This window comes from Vidua chalybeata, chromosome 4 (genome assembly GCF_026979565.1).
Source record: "Vidua chalybeata isolate OUT-0048 chromosome 4, bVidCha1 merged haplotype, whole genome shotgun sequence".
Taxonomy (NCBI): Eukaryota; Metazoa; Chordata; class Aves; order Passeriformes; family Viduidae; genus Vidua; species Vidua chalybeata.
The window spans coordinates 50479964-50493293 of NC_071533.1; the positions used below are offsets into that span (position 1 = coordinate 50479964).

The window sequence follows — 13330 nt, forward strand, 5'->3', positions numbered from 1 at the left end:
TGCTACAGGAAGTACCTGCAACAACATAAAGAGAAACAGCTGAAATAAAACACCATCTAGAGCAATGCACTCTCTCTGCCACTCATGATTTTTTATTGAGAAGAGAAATTTCAAAAAAGGGTAGCTCTACAGTGTTTGGGAGATTGGCCCAAACTTACACAATGCTAATGCAACGTCTGACCTATGCTAAAGCCAGGCAGTTCTTGACATGATATGGGTACTCAAGCAGGGAAGAGAGCACAGACACTTGTCTCCAGCCCTTCTGGCTGAACACAAGGAGAGTCCTATGGCTCATGGAGCACAAAGACTGGAGTCTTGGAAGGAGCACAACGAGGGGGGTTGGAAAGGGATGGCTCATTGTGCCTCCAAAGGCAATTCAGCTTTGGCATTCTCTAGGAGCTTATCACATCTCCCTGTGCCTACACAACGTCTCTATGCAGACTCTACAACCCAAAGAAAAGTCTGTATGTCATGATATACCATCAGTCTGCAGAACTAGGCAGAGCTTGGGAAAAGTCTCACACTTTCCAGTCTTTCCTGTCTGTTGTTGGTTTTCCATTACTCTGCTTCTGGATGCCCCTGAAAAACCACAAGAACTTCCCTTCTTGTAGGGTTTCATCACTTTTGCCTCAAAATGAAACTAACCAAAATGAAAAACAGCTGGATCAAAAAGAGATCTAATAAGAAAATAAGCAAACAAGCAAACAAATCCAAACCTTCAAAAATAGAGTTGCTTTTAATTCTGTATCTGGTTTTGGCTAAACTGTATATTAATTTTTAGATCTTTTCCTTCTGGTCAGTTCCTTCCTATCTTCTTTGCAAGAAGAATCACATTTGGTTTTAGTCTCCTACCAGTCTCTGATCTGTATTTCTGTTATGCTGCCACTGGGCAACTGCTTTGCCCCTATGTTCATGCTTATGTCATGGGACAATATTGCTGGTGATTTTTGGCCTAAACTCAAGCTTTTGGTCAGCACCTGGTAAGAAAAATATGCCTTGATTCTCTTTATTTAGGATCTGAAATACTTTTGTCACTTGGGTTGATGCTACACAGAGACAGTTTTCTCTAAATCCTCTGAAAAGCTTCGTGCCTCTACTATCCTGTTAACCAGTTTACACTTAAAGGCAGGTAAAAGGACAGTTCTAAAAATCTCACTTGAACTGAGGAGAATATGATCAATCAATAATTAACACTGTTCACATCCAGTAAGTCGAAATTCCTGCTTACAGAATGTTTCTCTTGGCATGTCATGCTTGTCAGCTCCATTTTCAACTTGAGCTGCCAGCCAGTGATAGCAACAGACTTCTGCAGGTTTTTGTATGTGGGGTGGTACTAATTTTACAAAGTAAAGACACAGGAATAACTCAGAGAAAACAGGAATTCCAGAGTTGGACTGCTGGGACAGGCCTCTGGGTAATTACTTTTAATACAGACTATTGAAAAATAAACTGTTCTGTGCTAAAGGGAAGGTATTTAGGGGTTTGAAAGAGGAGGCAAATTAGGCGCATATGAAGGACAGGCGACTGCAGGCTGGGGAGCGAAAGTGGATTTTTCCAAAGGAAAGGCAGAGGCTGACAAGCTTTTCCCACACCGCTCCCCCGTGAGGCCAGCCTGACGTGAAAGAGCCACATTTGTGTGCGCCCGGCGCTGGGCCCCTCCCGGAGGGCGCGGCGCGGCCCGGCCGGGGCGCGGCTGGCTCCGCGGGTGGGAGCCCGGCAGAGGCCGCGCTCCAGCCCTGCCGTGAGGGAGGGCGCGCTGTGCTCCCGGCCGCGCCGCTCCTGAGCTCCGCTGCTTTCTGGTTTAGCCTCTTTGTTTCCCTTGTCCTGCTGCCAGCAGGGCAGACAGTGCGGGCAGTCAAGGAGCAGCTGCCTGCTGGAGCTCGGAGGCTCACGTCACACGGGCAGGGCTGCCGGGGCACAGCCAGCCGGCGAGGGGGTGAGATCAGGTGAAACATTAGCCACGTTCTCTTGGCTTCCCGTCAGGGCCTTTCAAATATTTCTTTATGTGCTGCTGATGCTGTGCTTGTCTGGCATTTAAAAGGTATGCTCCGACAGGATTTCACAACGAGCTGCCATTTTACGGTTCAAAACACATGCGACCTTATCACCCATGGAAATGTGTGTCTCCATGAACCCCTTCCTCTCCCCTCCCTCGGGCCTTGCAGCAGAGCCACTCCAGGCAGATCAATCATGAGGACTGTGTAAGTGGCTAAAAATAATGCCACTCATAAAAGTCTGGAAGCTGTTGCTCATTTTGGGGTTTGAATATTCCAGTGTCATCTGGACAGTAGTGGATAAGGGTCAGATGTTCTTCTAAGAGATTAACGTGACTTGAAATCCCCTTCCTCTATGCCTCTTGCCAAAGTGTGTCTCTTCAGTTTCCCAGGTTGCAGGGAACAGGCAGGTGTTCTTGACCATTCGTCACGAGCAGAATTTCATCCTAGATTCAGAAAAATACTGTTGGAAGACAGAGTGAAGTAGCCTGTATCCTGCATCCCGACAGATGCCAGTCAAACCAGTTCTTAAAGGCTTCCACCAGTGCTGCAGGCAACATGTGCCAGTGCTTCCTTGTCCTTTCTAAAGCTTATCCAGCTGGGAACATGGGCTAGGTTCTTTATCTACCTGTCTAGCAACATAAAGGCAGACCAGAATGTTGCTACACTACTGGTGACTTGCAGAACGTCCTATAGACAGTATTTCCTCCAGGTCAGGGTGGGGATGGTGAGAAGGATAGTTTGATAAAGCCTGGGGTGCAAATCCAAAAGGCTGAAATACATCTTGTGCCCAGGATAAACAACAGAGAGATCAGAGAAGTGAGCAAATGCAGGCAGGCATGAGCTTTCACAGCTTGTGTAGGGTTGTATTGTAATTTTGTGCTGGGATTTGTAATATAGTTGTCAAAGGAGACTAATGCACTGAAGATGACACTAATGAAGTGCTATTCTTTAGAGAAACAGGAGACTTGGGTACTCAGGGATCAAATATTTTGTTTAATCTGGATTGGGTCTTGGAAAAATTTTGTTGGCTGTACCATTACGGTAGTGCTGTGTTAACGCTATGCAAATGGGCAGAGGGGTTTTTAAAAATTATTTGTAAGGAATAGGTAATATTCTGATTACCTTCTAGGCAATTTGCACTGGTTTTGAGCTCATTTTTCTTTTTAATCTCCTGGAAGATATGCAAAGAGTAGCTTGAGGAGAAACACACACACACACACACACACACACACACACACACAGAGCTTACCAAGAGAGGTCACTGCAACATCCTCGGTGGATGCATTCACAAAGCCATGAGACAACACTCTCAAGGTTGGTCAGAGGGGATCACTGCTTGCCTTGTAGGGTTTGGATCTCACACAGGACTCTAAACCCCAGAACTGAAGAAAACTGTGCACTGTCCTAATCATGGGAATGATTTTAATGTCATGAGGTATTTTTTAAAAAGTCTGTTTCTTTTCTTTTTCTCTTGTGTGTAAGAGAGAAAGGCAGACACTGTGTGTTGCCAGTTCTTCTGGATGGACAGAGTGATACCCTCTTCTGTAACAACTCTGTCTGGCTTCCTGAGAGTAGGAAGTTTCCAGCTGGCCCTCAGACTTTTAATTTCTAATTAATTTATTCTAGATCCTACCAGCCCACATCTGCACTCTCCTCTTGCTCAACAGTTACGCAACCTGAGAAAAACATGGTATTAATTCCTGAATTTCCAAGCTCTGTTCCTGCACTGAAATCTTCTTGCCTATCTCTCCCACTCCTGCTAGTCCTGGATTCCCTGTCTCAGGGTGGAAGAAGTCATTGCTGGAGATGCTTCACTTGGCTGCCACTGCTCACAGATCTGGTGCTGAAGGATGGAGAGTGAAGGGGCAGCAGAGCACAGCACGACTGCTGGATCATTGACTGATATCCAGAATTAATCATTTCACATGTCCTTCTACATAACATGGATCAAAGGGTTTCCCAGCATTTGTTCCTGTGTGAACTATTGATTTTCTTTGCATAAACCAGCCAAGTTTAATTAAATTATGCATAGTGATAAAGAATCTACCCTCTGCTCCATGTAATGTTCCAGCAGTTAATTTATCCTCTCTGCTGAAACCACATGCCTTATTTCTAGGGCAGATTGGCTAGACAGATGTGTGTGAGAGCCCACTCCAAAATGTTGCTTCAAATACAGGTATTCCTAAATTAGACCTACACAAGCCTTTCCCTTTGCTCTACTGAAGAGCTTCACCTTGTGGAAACTCTTGCAATAAGATGCATTTTCCAGTCCTCAATCATTCAGTGAACTCTCATCTGAAACCTCTTGACTTATATGTGTGAAGCCAGAACACTTTTAAACAGAGACCAGTTACAGGCTTTGTCCATAGCATCCAGAGTTCCCAGGTTCATACACACAAGAATTCCTTTTGTTGAAGCAAACATTTCCTCCTGTTGGGTTATCTGTTCTGGCCTCCCTGCAGACTCACTGCTTCTAAGGGCTCCATTAACCTGTGAGGATGACCTCAAAGATTTGTCCTCTAATGAATGACTTTACTTTTGGCTGCACTGAAGTTCATATCAAAAATTTGTTGCCTATGTGCAGTTTTCCAAGCATGTCTTATTGCTGCTACTCAGGGACCTGTTTTCTTCTTTATTGACTGCTTCTCATTTCATTTGAATTTGGGTGTGTCCATGCTCACTGAGCTATCCAGAGATTTCAGATAAAGTTCTTAAGAGGAACAGAAACAAAGACACCCTCCCCCCGCCCCCCCCATCCCATCGGTGCTCCTGAGGCACAAGGTTGAATCTCAGACTTACTTTAATTTTGTCTGCCTAGCAGAGATAACAGAGCTCTGGAGGAGAACCTCTAGCTCATCTCTCCTAATGAATGAGCAAATGCCAAATTTGCTAGGCATGACTAGCTACACCAGTGGCTTGTAGGCTAATGTTAGCCCTGGTGGCATTGCCATCTGATTTTTCTTGGAAGAGATGGGGAGTACCAGTAGAACTGTAGAAAGGGAGCCTTTCTAAATTACCACATGAAACCTCCTCATGCTGCTGTAATGCAGACTAGAGAGCAACCTGCAATCCCATCTCCCCAGCTGATGGATGAGGGTGGAGGCAGCTTTCAGCTTTTTGCATCAGGGGATGCTGTCTGCTTGTGTGGGTTGTGCCACCAGAATTAAGTCCCAAAGCTGATAAAAGTGAACTGCTGGTTAGTGTAGAAGATAATTGGACTCCTCTGCGAGGCACAGGATGCTGCGTGTGTTGTTCTGCATGAAATTCAATGCTGAGGTGTATTCAGAGTGCAATGACCAGACAACCCTTCAAGAGACTTCATGCTAGGATTTCTAGTCTGGAGTTGCCACTCAGCTGATCATGAAGTAGGTACTGAGGTCAGCATGTGTGAAATGGGGGTGAGTGTGAGCTGCACAGAAGCCTAGGAATGCTGAGGATTGATGTCTATGGGAAATACCAGGCTTGGTTGCAAGTGCCTCAAGCAGTTTGAACATTCCTCCTCCTTTTTCCCCCCCAGACACCTTTATAGGATCTAGCCATGGTGATTTTGACTGCAGACATGAAATATTGTTTCTATCCACACTAGGGCTCTACTTGTTCAGTTTTTTCACCGTCCATTCCTCTTCAGCCACTTTTCATCACTTCAACCTTTTACCTCAGAGTGGTCCTACTATTTCAGGTCTTCGTTAAAGTTTAACTGGTCATGAACACAAGTCAGGTTGTGATCTCATTTACTTCTGCTACCTTAATAGAGTTTCTCTGGGCTTGTAGTGATTCACAGGAGAACAGAACCTCAACCCTACTGCATATTTGGCTGAGTACAGAATGCAGACAACAAAAAGACTGATGTGTAATAGAGGGCTGTTTTCTCACCGATGCTGCTTGCACTGAGCACTGCAGTCATGACAGGGTCTCCTTCCACAACTCCTTACAGCCCGCGGAATTACTGAGAAATTTTTTTCCTTTAAATGCCCCGCTAACTTCTAGGTGTCTTGCTGACTTGCATGCAATCAGATTGAAACGTCAACAAGATGTTAATATGTAACAACTATCAGCAGGACCTTTTCACACCTTCTCCTTAGATGATACAAAGAAGCCCAACGCCCACCTGTTCCTAAATACCTGTCATCAGTTTGAAGCAGATTCAGGTGATAGGTTGGACCTTTATCAGTTATTATCACCTGCAGTAGGCTCTGGCATAGGATTGCCCTAAAATATGCTTTCCCTGGAAGCCTTCCAGATTTCTCCAATTGCAATCTCCTCACAAGCCAGAGAGAGCTTGTATTGTGCAAAACAAGAAACAGAAAAACAAAAGCTGAGAGAATAAAAAATAGCTCAAATGACTCAATTTCTGTTTTAATTCCAAGAATACATGAGGCCTCTGATATTTCCCACATACAACTCCTTTCTCTGCAGCACAAAGAGGATATATTTTAAACAGTACTGTTAAATGAATTATATGTTGCTACTGCATAATGGTCTGCTGTGGAGAGATAATTGTTGAGACAAAGCTGAGGTATTTATTGAAGATAAACATTGAGACAAAGCCAAGATGTTTATTTTCTAAGCACCAGACCTTACTGCAGACAAAACATATAATATCATTAGCATTATTCTTAATGTGTTGGAAGCCTGAGCATGCCCCATCACAAACACTTGTTAACTTGGCAGTGGCAGAACTGGGACTCAAATGAGAAATTCACCCAGGCTGATCCAAGTACCAGTGCCAGAGGGCAGCTCTGTTGACTGTATCGGGGCAGTGCCCAAATGTTGCCCTCCTTGGCCAGCGTCTGCCCTTCCATAGCTCAGGGAGATGGCCGAAGTGCTGCCTGCAGACCTGATCACTCACAGGTGAAGCATCAGGAAGAATACATTTCTTTTTCATTGGTTCAATGAGAAACTAAAGCAAAACATTTCCTGATTCATCAGGTTCATTTGAGGTAATGAAAGCATAGGAGATATGACCAGCCTGTCATCTGATCAGTATTTTACAGTTTTCAAAACTAATTTTACAGGTACCTTTGAATAATTCATGCACAGGTTTGTATCTGAACATTGGTGAAGTACAGGCCCATACAAGAACATGGGCAGCTTCAAGCAGAAGCAGGGCCTGATCCCACATGGTAATGGAGAAGAATGGGCTCTGTGATACACCTGGGTGGTGTGTGCAGCTGTCTTGGCGTGTTTGGGTGTGGTGGGGCTCCTCTGGATACATGCTGGTGCAGGTTTGCTTTTGTGAATGTCCTGTGGAGACTGAGAGCCGTGGCTGTGTTGGCTTCTAGGAGAGGATCCTAGCAGGTAAGGGGTGCCCTTTCGTCCTAGCTGTATCCACACTGTGACTTGCAGCACTACTGAGCAGGGTCCCAGCCTTGCTATTCACAGCAGTCACTGGTTTTGGCTTTGCCCTTGATAGCTGTAGAAAGTTCTATCAATAGACTGTTTTCCACCATTTTGGCCTGGGTATGTGAAGATAGTTAAATAGCCAGCTCCTAATGATCCTAATGATGTAGGTGTCATCAGACACCTACATACATCCATGGCCTTGGCATAATTTCCTAAACTCATTCAGAGAGGGAAGCAACATCACTGAGTATTATATGATCTGAACATGTTTCAGATTGGCTGTAAAGTGAATGTGTGTATCTACAGAAAGTGTGCCACTTTATTATACAGAGCAGAAAGACAGTACAAACTTCTTACAAATATTCTACTTCTCAAGACTGTAACCGAGATCCTTTTTAAAAAAGATAATTGAAAATTAGGCCCTAATCTATCTCATGTCTGTGACCTGATTTTGAAAGGTACTGAGCTTCCAGGATTGTCTATCAGCATCAGCTGAAGGAATAAAAACTTCTGGGATCTCCATCCCTCTAGAGAAATGAAAAAAAATCCAAACAATCCATCCTTTCTGTATGCATACTGATGTATTGGCAAAAATCCCCAAACCCTAAAGAAAACCCCCGTGTAGTTCTTTATTTGGACTATGATGGATGGCTCTATTATGTCCCTGTAATCATCACTTTCCTCACTAAAATCATAGCATTGACCTGAGAACTGCTGATTTGGTTCATGCTGCTCCTGTGGGATTAACTACTGTGTAGCCATTAGCAGCTCACTACAGACTGGCTGTGCTCCACAGTGATCTGCTGCACCTCCCTTTCTGATGGTGTGTTTCCTCCAGTAAGGCAGACACTGAGGGAGATGGTGATCCCCCAGGGCTTGCCCTAATGCACCCTCAGGTCACAGCCAGATGTTCCTTCAGGAGCGACATGGAGGGGCTTGCCAGACCTGCCCCATGGAGTACAGTCAGTATTACTGAGAGCTATGAATTAATCCTGATTGTTTGCAAGGCTCTATGCAATGTTTGCATATAAAAATTTGGCCATCGCAGAATTACCCAGTGAATTATGTCATTCATGCTTTTACGAGTGCTATGAGATAAGTTGACCTGGTTACAGATGAATGTATTTCTGGCTTTTATTTTAGTTTTGGCAAACTCCCTCAAAAGTTATCATTTTGATTTTAGTTCTTCACTGAAGAAGCCATATCTGACAGATAGATATTAATTATTATTAATATGTATTTTTAGTTATGTTAGAAGTCTCCAAGAATATCAACAAAAGTCACTACGTAGTAATGTACACAACAACTATCTTAGACTAGCTACAGTTGTCAAAAAAAAGAGTGGAAAAAGAATGATATACAGGCTTAAAAAATTGCAAAAGAAAGGTTATTCTCATGATTTTGGCATTTATATAAATATTCATATATTGAAAGAAGAAATTCACAAGAAATATAGCATAAGAATAAAAGCTGTATGGGAATTTCTAGTAGTTCTCTGAGTTTCAGACCTTATGACGGCTTGTACTGTGTTATCTCCCAAGTCATCTGTGCCTGTCATGCATTTGACAATACATGTTTTGTCAAGTCAAACAGGCTTCCTTAGAAACAAAGAGATGACATTATTACTGCTCAAGTAGGATTCTCTGTATTTAATGCTGAGGTAGTAAAAGCTCTGTAAGGATCTTACTAAATACAACTCACATGATGTCTTTCAGAAATGCATTTACAAATAAAGATATAAATGTAAGTTATTTTGCTGAGAAATCTCAGGGTTGTTTTGCTGCATCAAACTGCAATCAATTGTCAACTGCATCAATGAAGTCCAGATTTGAAAAGGAAAACTGTAATTCCTGGATTACTTGGTGATATACTATTCAATATTATGGTAATGAGGAATTAAATATGCTATTGGACTGAGGAATCCCTGCCTTCTAGACTCAAATTCATAGATCCTTTAATTGGGTATTTAGCAGAAGGCATATTAAGAATATGTGTTAAGGCACTTGCTTACATTGTCTGACATTTTGCCTAATCCTTTCAGCTTCCATACCCCAAAAAGTAGATGTGAGTTTTGCTATCTACTCCTGAGATGCATAGATAGAAAAAAAAAAGAGTAAAAATAATTGTCATTTAGGTGTGACCAATGTGCTATAAATCCTTTTATCTGTCAGTGTTATAAAAACTGTGCTTCAAATAGGACAAACGTGGTGATAAACTTTTTCAGTCCTTCCTCAGACAACATTGATTTCCCTCATGGGTAGCTGAAGATGGTGAACAGCAGAAGTAGCACAGCAGCTGGAATTCTCTAGGAGGGACAGCACTGTACTTTTCTCATTTGAAGTTTGTACATTTAAAGGATACTTGCATATTCTTATTGGCCCCTTGGGGGTATTTGCAGTTCACACATACAGCCTGATCTTCCACTGGGTCTCAGCAATGTGCTTTGCAGTGGTGGTGAGTCTTCTGCAGCAGTCTCTCTTGTTGGTGGGATACCAGCGCTTTTTATTAGTGTTAGAAAGACAAGGTCAAATACAGTTGGAACAGGAAATTCTGTGGTTTGTGGTGGTCATCAGCTTATTGGAAGTTCATTCTTGAGATTCAGAGCTCTAAAAAACAGTTCTACTTCTGCCCTAAATAGTTTTTTCTTACCACAGAGATTTCTGTACCTCAGAGGACTTTGAGACTGGAGCTGATTGTAGTCTTCACTCTGAAACTTGCTGTGATCTTTTGTAGTAGCCATGAAGGATCTCAAAGGTAAAGAGCCTCAATGGTGCTTGAAATGCCATAGATGACCTATGAGTAGGGAACAGGTCAGATTCATTCATAGCTATCTGCATCAGGTGTAGTTTTCTTGTAGGAAGAGAGTCTGGCAAACATTCCCTGCAGAAGCTGCTCTGTGTGAATAATGTCAGTCAGGAGTTCAGAGCTGCTACCAGATTATATACTGATTTAGCCAATAGTGTGCTTCAATACCATTACCAATAGCTGCACAGTGGCTACATGCCCTTAAAAAAGGTTTTCCTCCATTTATCAGAACCTTCTCTTCCACTGCAAGTCAACTTCAGACATCTGTTCTCACAAAGACTGCTGATGTCACAGCTGAGGTCAAGTGGCATTTTGATGTTGATTTTATTGTGTGTTCTATTGCACATGCTATTGTGCTGCTTCTTCATCAAGACATGAATACAATGTTTGCTGGTTTTGAAAAAACTGTATTAATTATGTGAAACACTGAGCTCAGCCCAAACATCAAAAGCACTTGTAGGTGCTCACCTTCCCACTGGAGGTTTGCTTGACAAAACCACTGGTGTGTGCCTTACCATGCATGACCATTTTCTTTGTGCAAACTTCTGCTGGTTTGCATATATATACTAGATCTGAAATAATTACAGTTCCGTAATTATTCCACAAATTCCAAATTCCAAAATGCATGCTTTCATAATTTCGACTAACACTAGAGTTGTTTTCATTATTTGCATGTTGTGCTCTGGTGATCATAAAATGAGAAAGATGCTTCAGTTCAAGGAGAGGGAGTGGAAAGAAGGACAGATCAGAAGTTGCAAGAGTTGAAGGAAAAGAAAGAACTGTAAAGTCTTTTTCTTCAAGCAGAAAATGATTTATAAATATTTACTAGAAGGATTCATAACAGATTTAAATGAACTTTCACAATCTTAACAAAATCAACATTTACCAAGAAGAAGGGCAGTCCCCATTTCTATCCAGTTTAAGCCTACTGACAGTAGTGACTGTGTTTCTCACTTAGCCGTTTTGAAAATTTAGGGCACAAAACTTTCTGCTCTGTGTCTTCTAGGGGTTTGAAAAATCACAGAATTAAACAATCAACAAAAGTGACTCCAGAATGCCTCTGAGCTGTGGGAAGTCCTCAAGACTCCCCTCCACCTCACCTTTGAGCTCTTTTTCCGAATTGCTGCTAAAGCTCCAAAAGAGCTAAAAGGCTGAAATGAAGGGACTGTCTCTTTTTAGAAAATGTAACCTGCTGTAAATAGTGCTCTGCGTTGTTGACACTCTTTTAAACACTATTGGGGGCAATGCTTTGGACTCATTTGTCTCCCTTGAAATGAAATTTTTGGTAGTATTAGCTGATAATTTATTCTAAGCAACATCAACTGCTGAAAATAACAACATTCCAGAAGGCTTATTTAAAATATAGTGTATTGTGTAATTCTTTTTATTTGTCTGTTGCACAATCTATTTGCTGATACTTGTTTCTCTCCCTCCCTCCCTCTCCCCTAGGCTATCAAACAAAGCTGCCCAACCTTACACTCATCCATCATCCTTGAGTTATTAAGAGAGTAGCTGCAGAACATTTACAAGTGCATAGGATGGATTGCTGGCTGCTTTTCAAGAACACAGTCAATGCTACAAAAACTTTGCAAGATGGCAAATTTTCTCATGTTTCCTGTTCCTTGCTCTGCTAGAACCTGCTAGAAGGAATAGTTTCTTGAATTTAAGGTTACTAATCTAGGTTGATGCCAAAGCTGTTACTCATTCATGTCTAATACCAGATTTTTATTTTATCTGAATAAAATATTTATTTTTTTTGTAAACGTGTGTTAAAGAGGTATGAGGCTATATTAAAAGGAAGGAAGAAAGGGGTCAGGATAAATGCAGACATTGGAGGGTGAGTGTTATAAGACTTTCTCAAGGCTAGGCTTAGAAAAAATCAATGCACAAAAGTAGAGGTTAAGAGATTTTAAGTGTCTCACATGAGAAGTGTAACCAAATGGAGGTCAAATGGATCATACTGCATGATGACTTCTTAGTGATTATAAGAGAAAGGTTGGGATGGAGTGGAGTTGCCATGTAAGAATCTAAGACTCTGATCAACATCTTAGGGTGTGCACAAAGGTGTCTATGATGGTGCAGTACAATTTATTCCCAGAGTTTGAAGAGCTGGGAAACACAGTGCAAAGGCTGCATGCACGCCAGCACTGAACCAGACACGATGTAGCCCTGAGTTCTGTGCCAGCTGAACATAATTATTCGGCCTTGCAGTCCCACTTGGCATATCTGCACATTTGCTGTGCTATGAGGACTTGCCAAATCAACTCAGTGCTAGCTTGGGGATCTCTGTATCATGTTCTCTGCAATTTAAATGTACCCTTGAAAACGAAGCTAATCTGTTTGACTTCTAGAGGGGAGAATTGGTCTAATTAAGTGAGGCTATTGGAAGACCAAAACTTGTCAGTCTGTACAGTGACTTTGCAGACAAGAGTATCTTGGCAGGCACTGACAAGCTGCTCCATTTGAGCACCCTATATTCTGCTCAGTGAAAAGCTCTAGGTTTTTCTTTGTTTGTTGTGATGCCTGCAAATCCAGAGACCAGCAAACAGTTAAGAAGTTGTTCCCAAGAGGATGCAGTCAGTGGTCAGGAGCTGCCACTGGGCAAAGGACAGTGTGGAGAGAGGTTCTGGAGTCAGAGAAGCAGCCATCAGTCAGCCTTAGTGGGAGGCAGACAGACAAACTTATATAGATAATTCTTTTGTTGTGGGGCCTTTTCCACTGTCTTGCCTTTATTTTCAGAAGATCAGGCTCTGCTTTAGCAAGGCTGTTTGCTGATGGACACCCCTATGCTGGTGGAGGCAGAAGAACTGAAGTTTAAACAGGACTGTGAGATAATAACATCTGACTGCAGGGAAGTGGAGACTGGGGAGAGTCATGGGGCTCTGTGGAAGAATACTTGGAAACTGGGAGCCTGGCACCAGGAGGGGAGGCATCTGATGGGATCAGGAATGCAATTTGCACAATTATAATGACAAAATTTATAAACTTGCATTTTAAAATTATTTTCTGTGCCAGAACAACCACTGACCACAAGCTTTTGTTTATCATCCCCAGTAAATTTGGCATGTCAGAGGGCATTTACTATCAGGAAAAGTTGCATAGTTTTGCTACTAAAACATGAGTAATTTTCAACAGCTTCACACTGTGAGTTGCCACACAATAACAACACTGCTTGGTGACTCCAC

General features: G+C 42.4%; 1 long non-coding RNA gene across 1 annotated transcript; it reads left to right on the forward strand.

Moving 5' to 3' along the window:
- Window positions 1–1678: 1678 nt before the first annotated feature.
- On the forward strand, window positions 1679–11860 carry LOC128787325 (uncharacterized). The gene is made up of 3 exons (XR_008430665.1): window positions 1679–1946; window positions 9995–10094; window positions 11595–11860. It is a non-coding gene; the product is annotated as an uncharacterized LOC128787325 (long non-coding RNA).
- Window positions 11861–13330: the final 1470 nt, after the last annotated feature.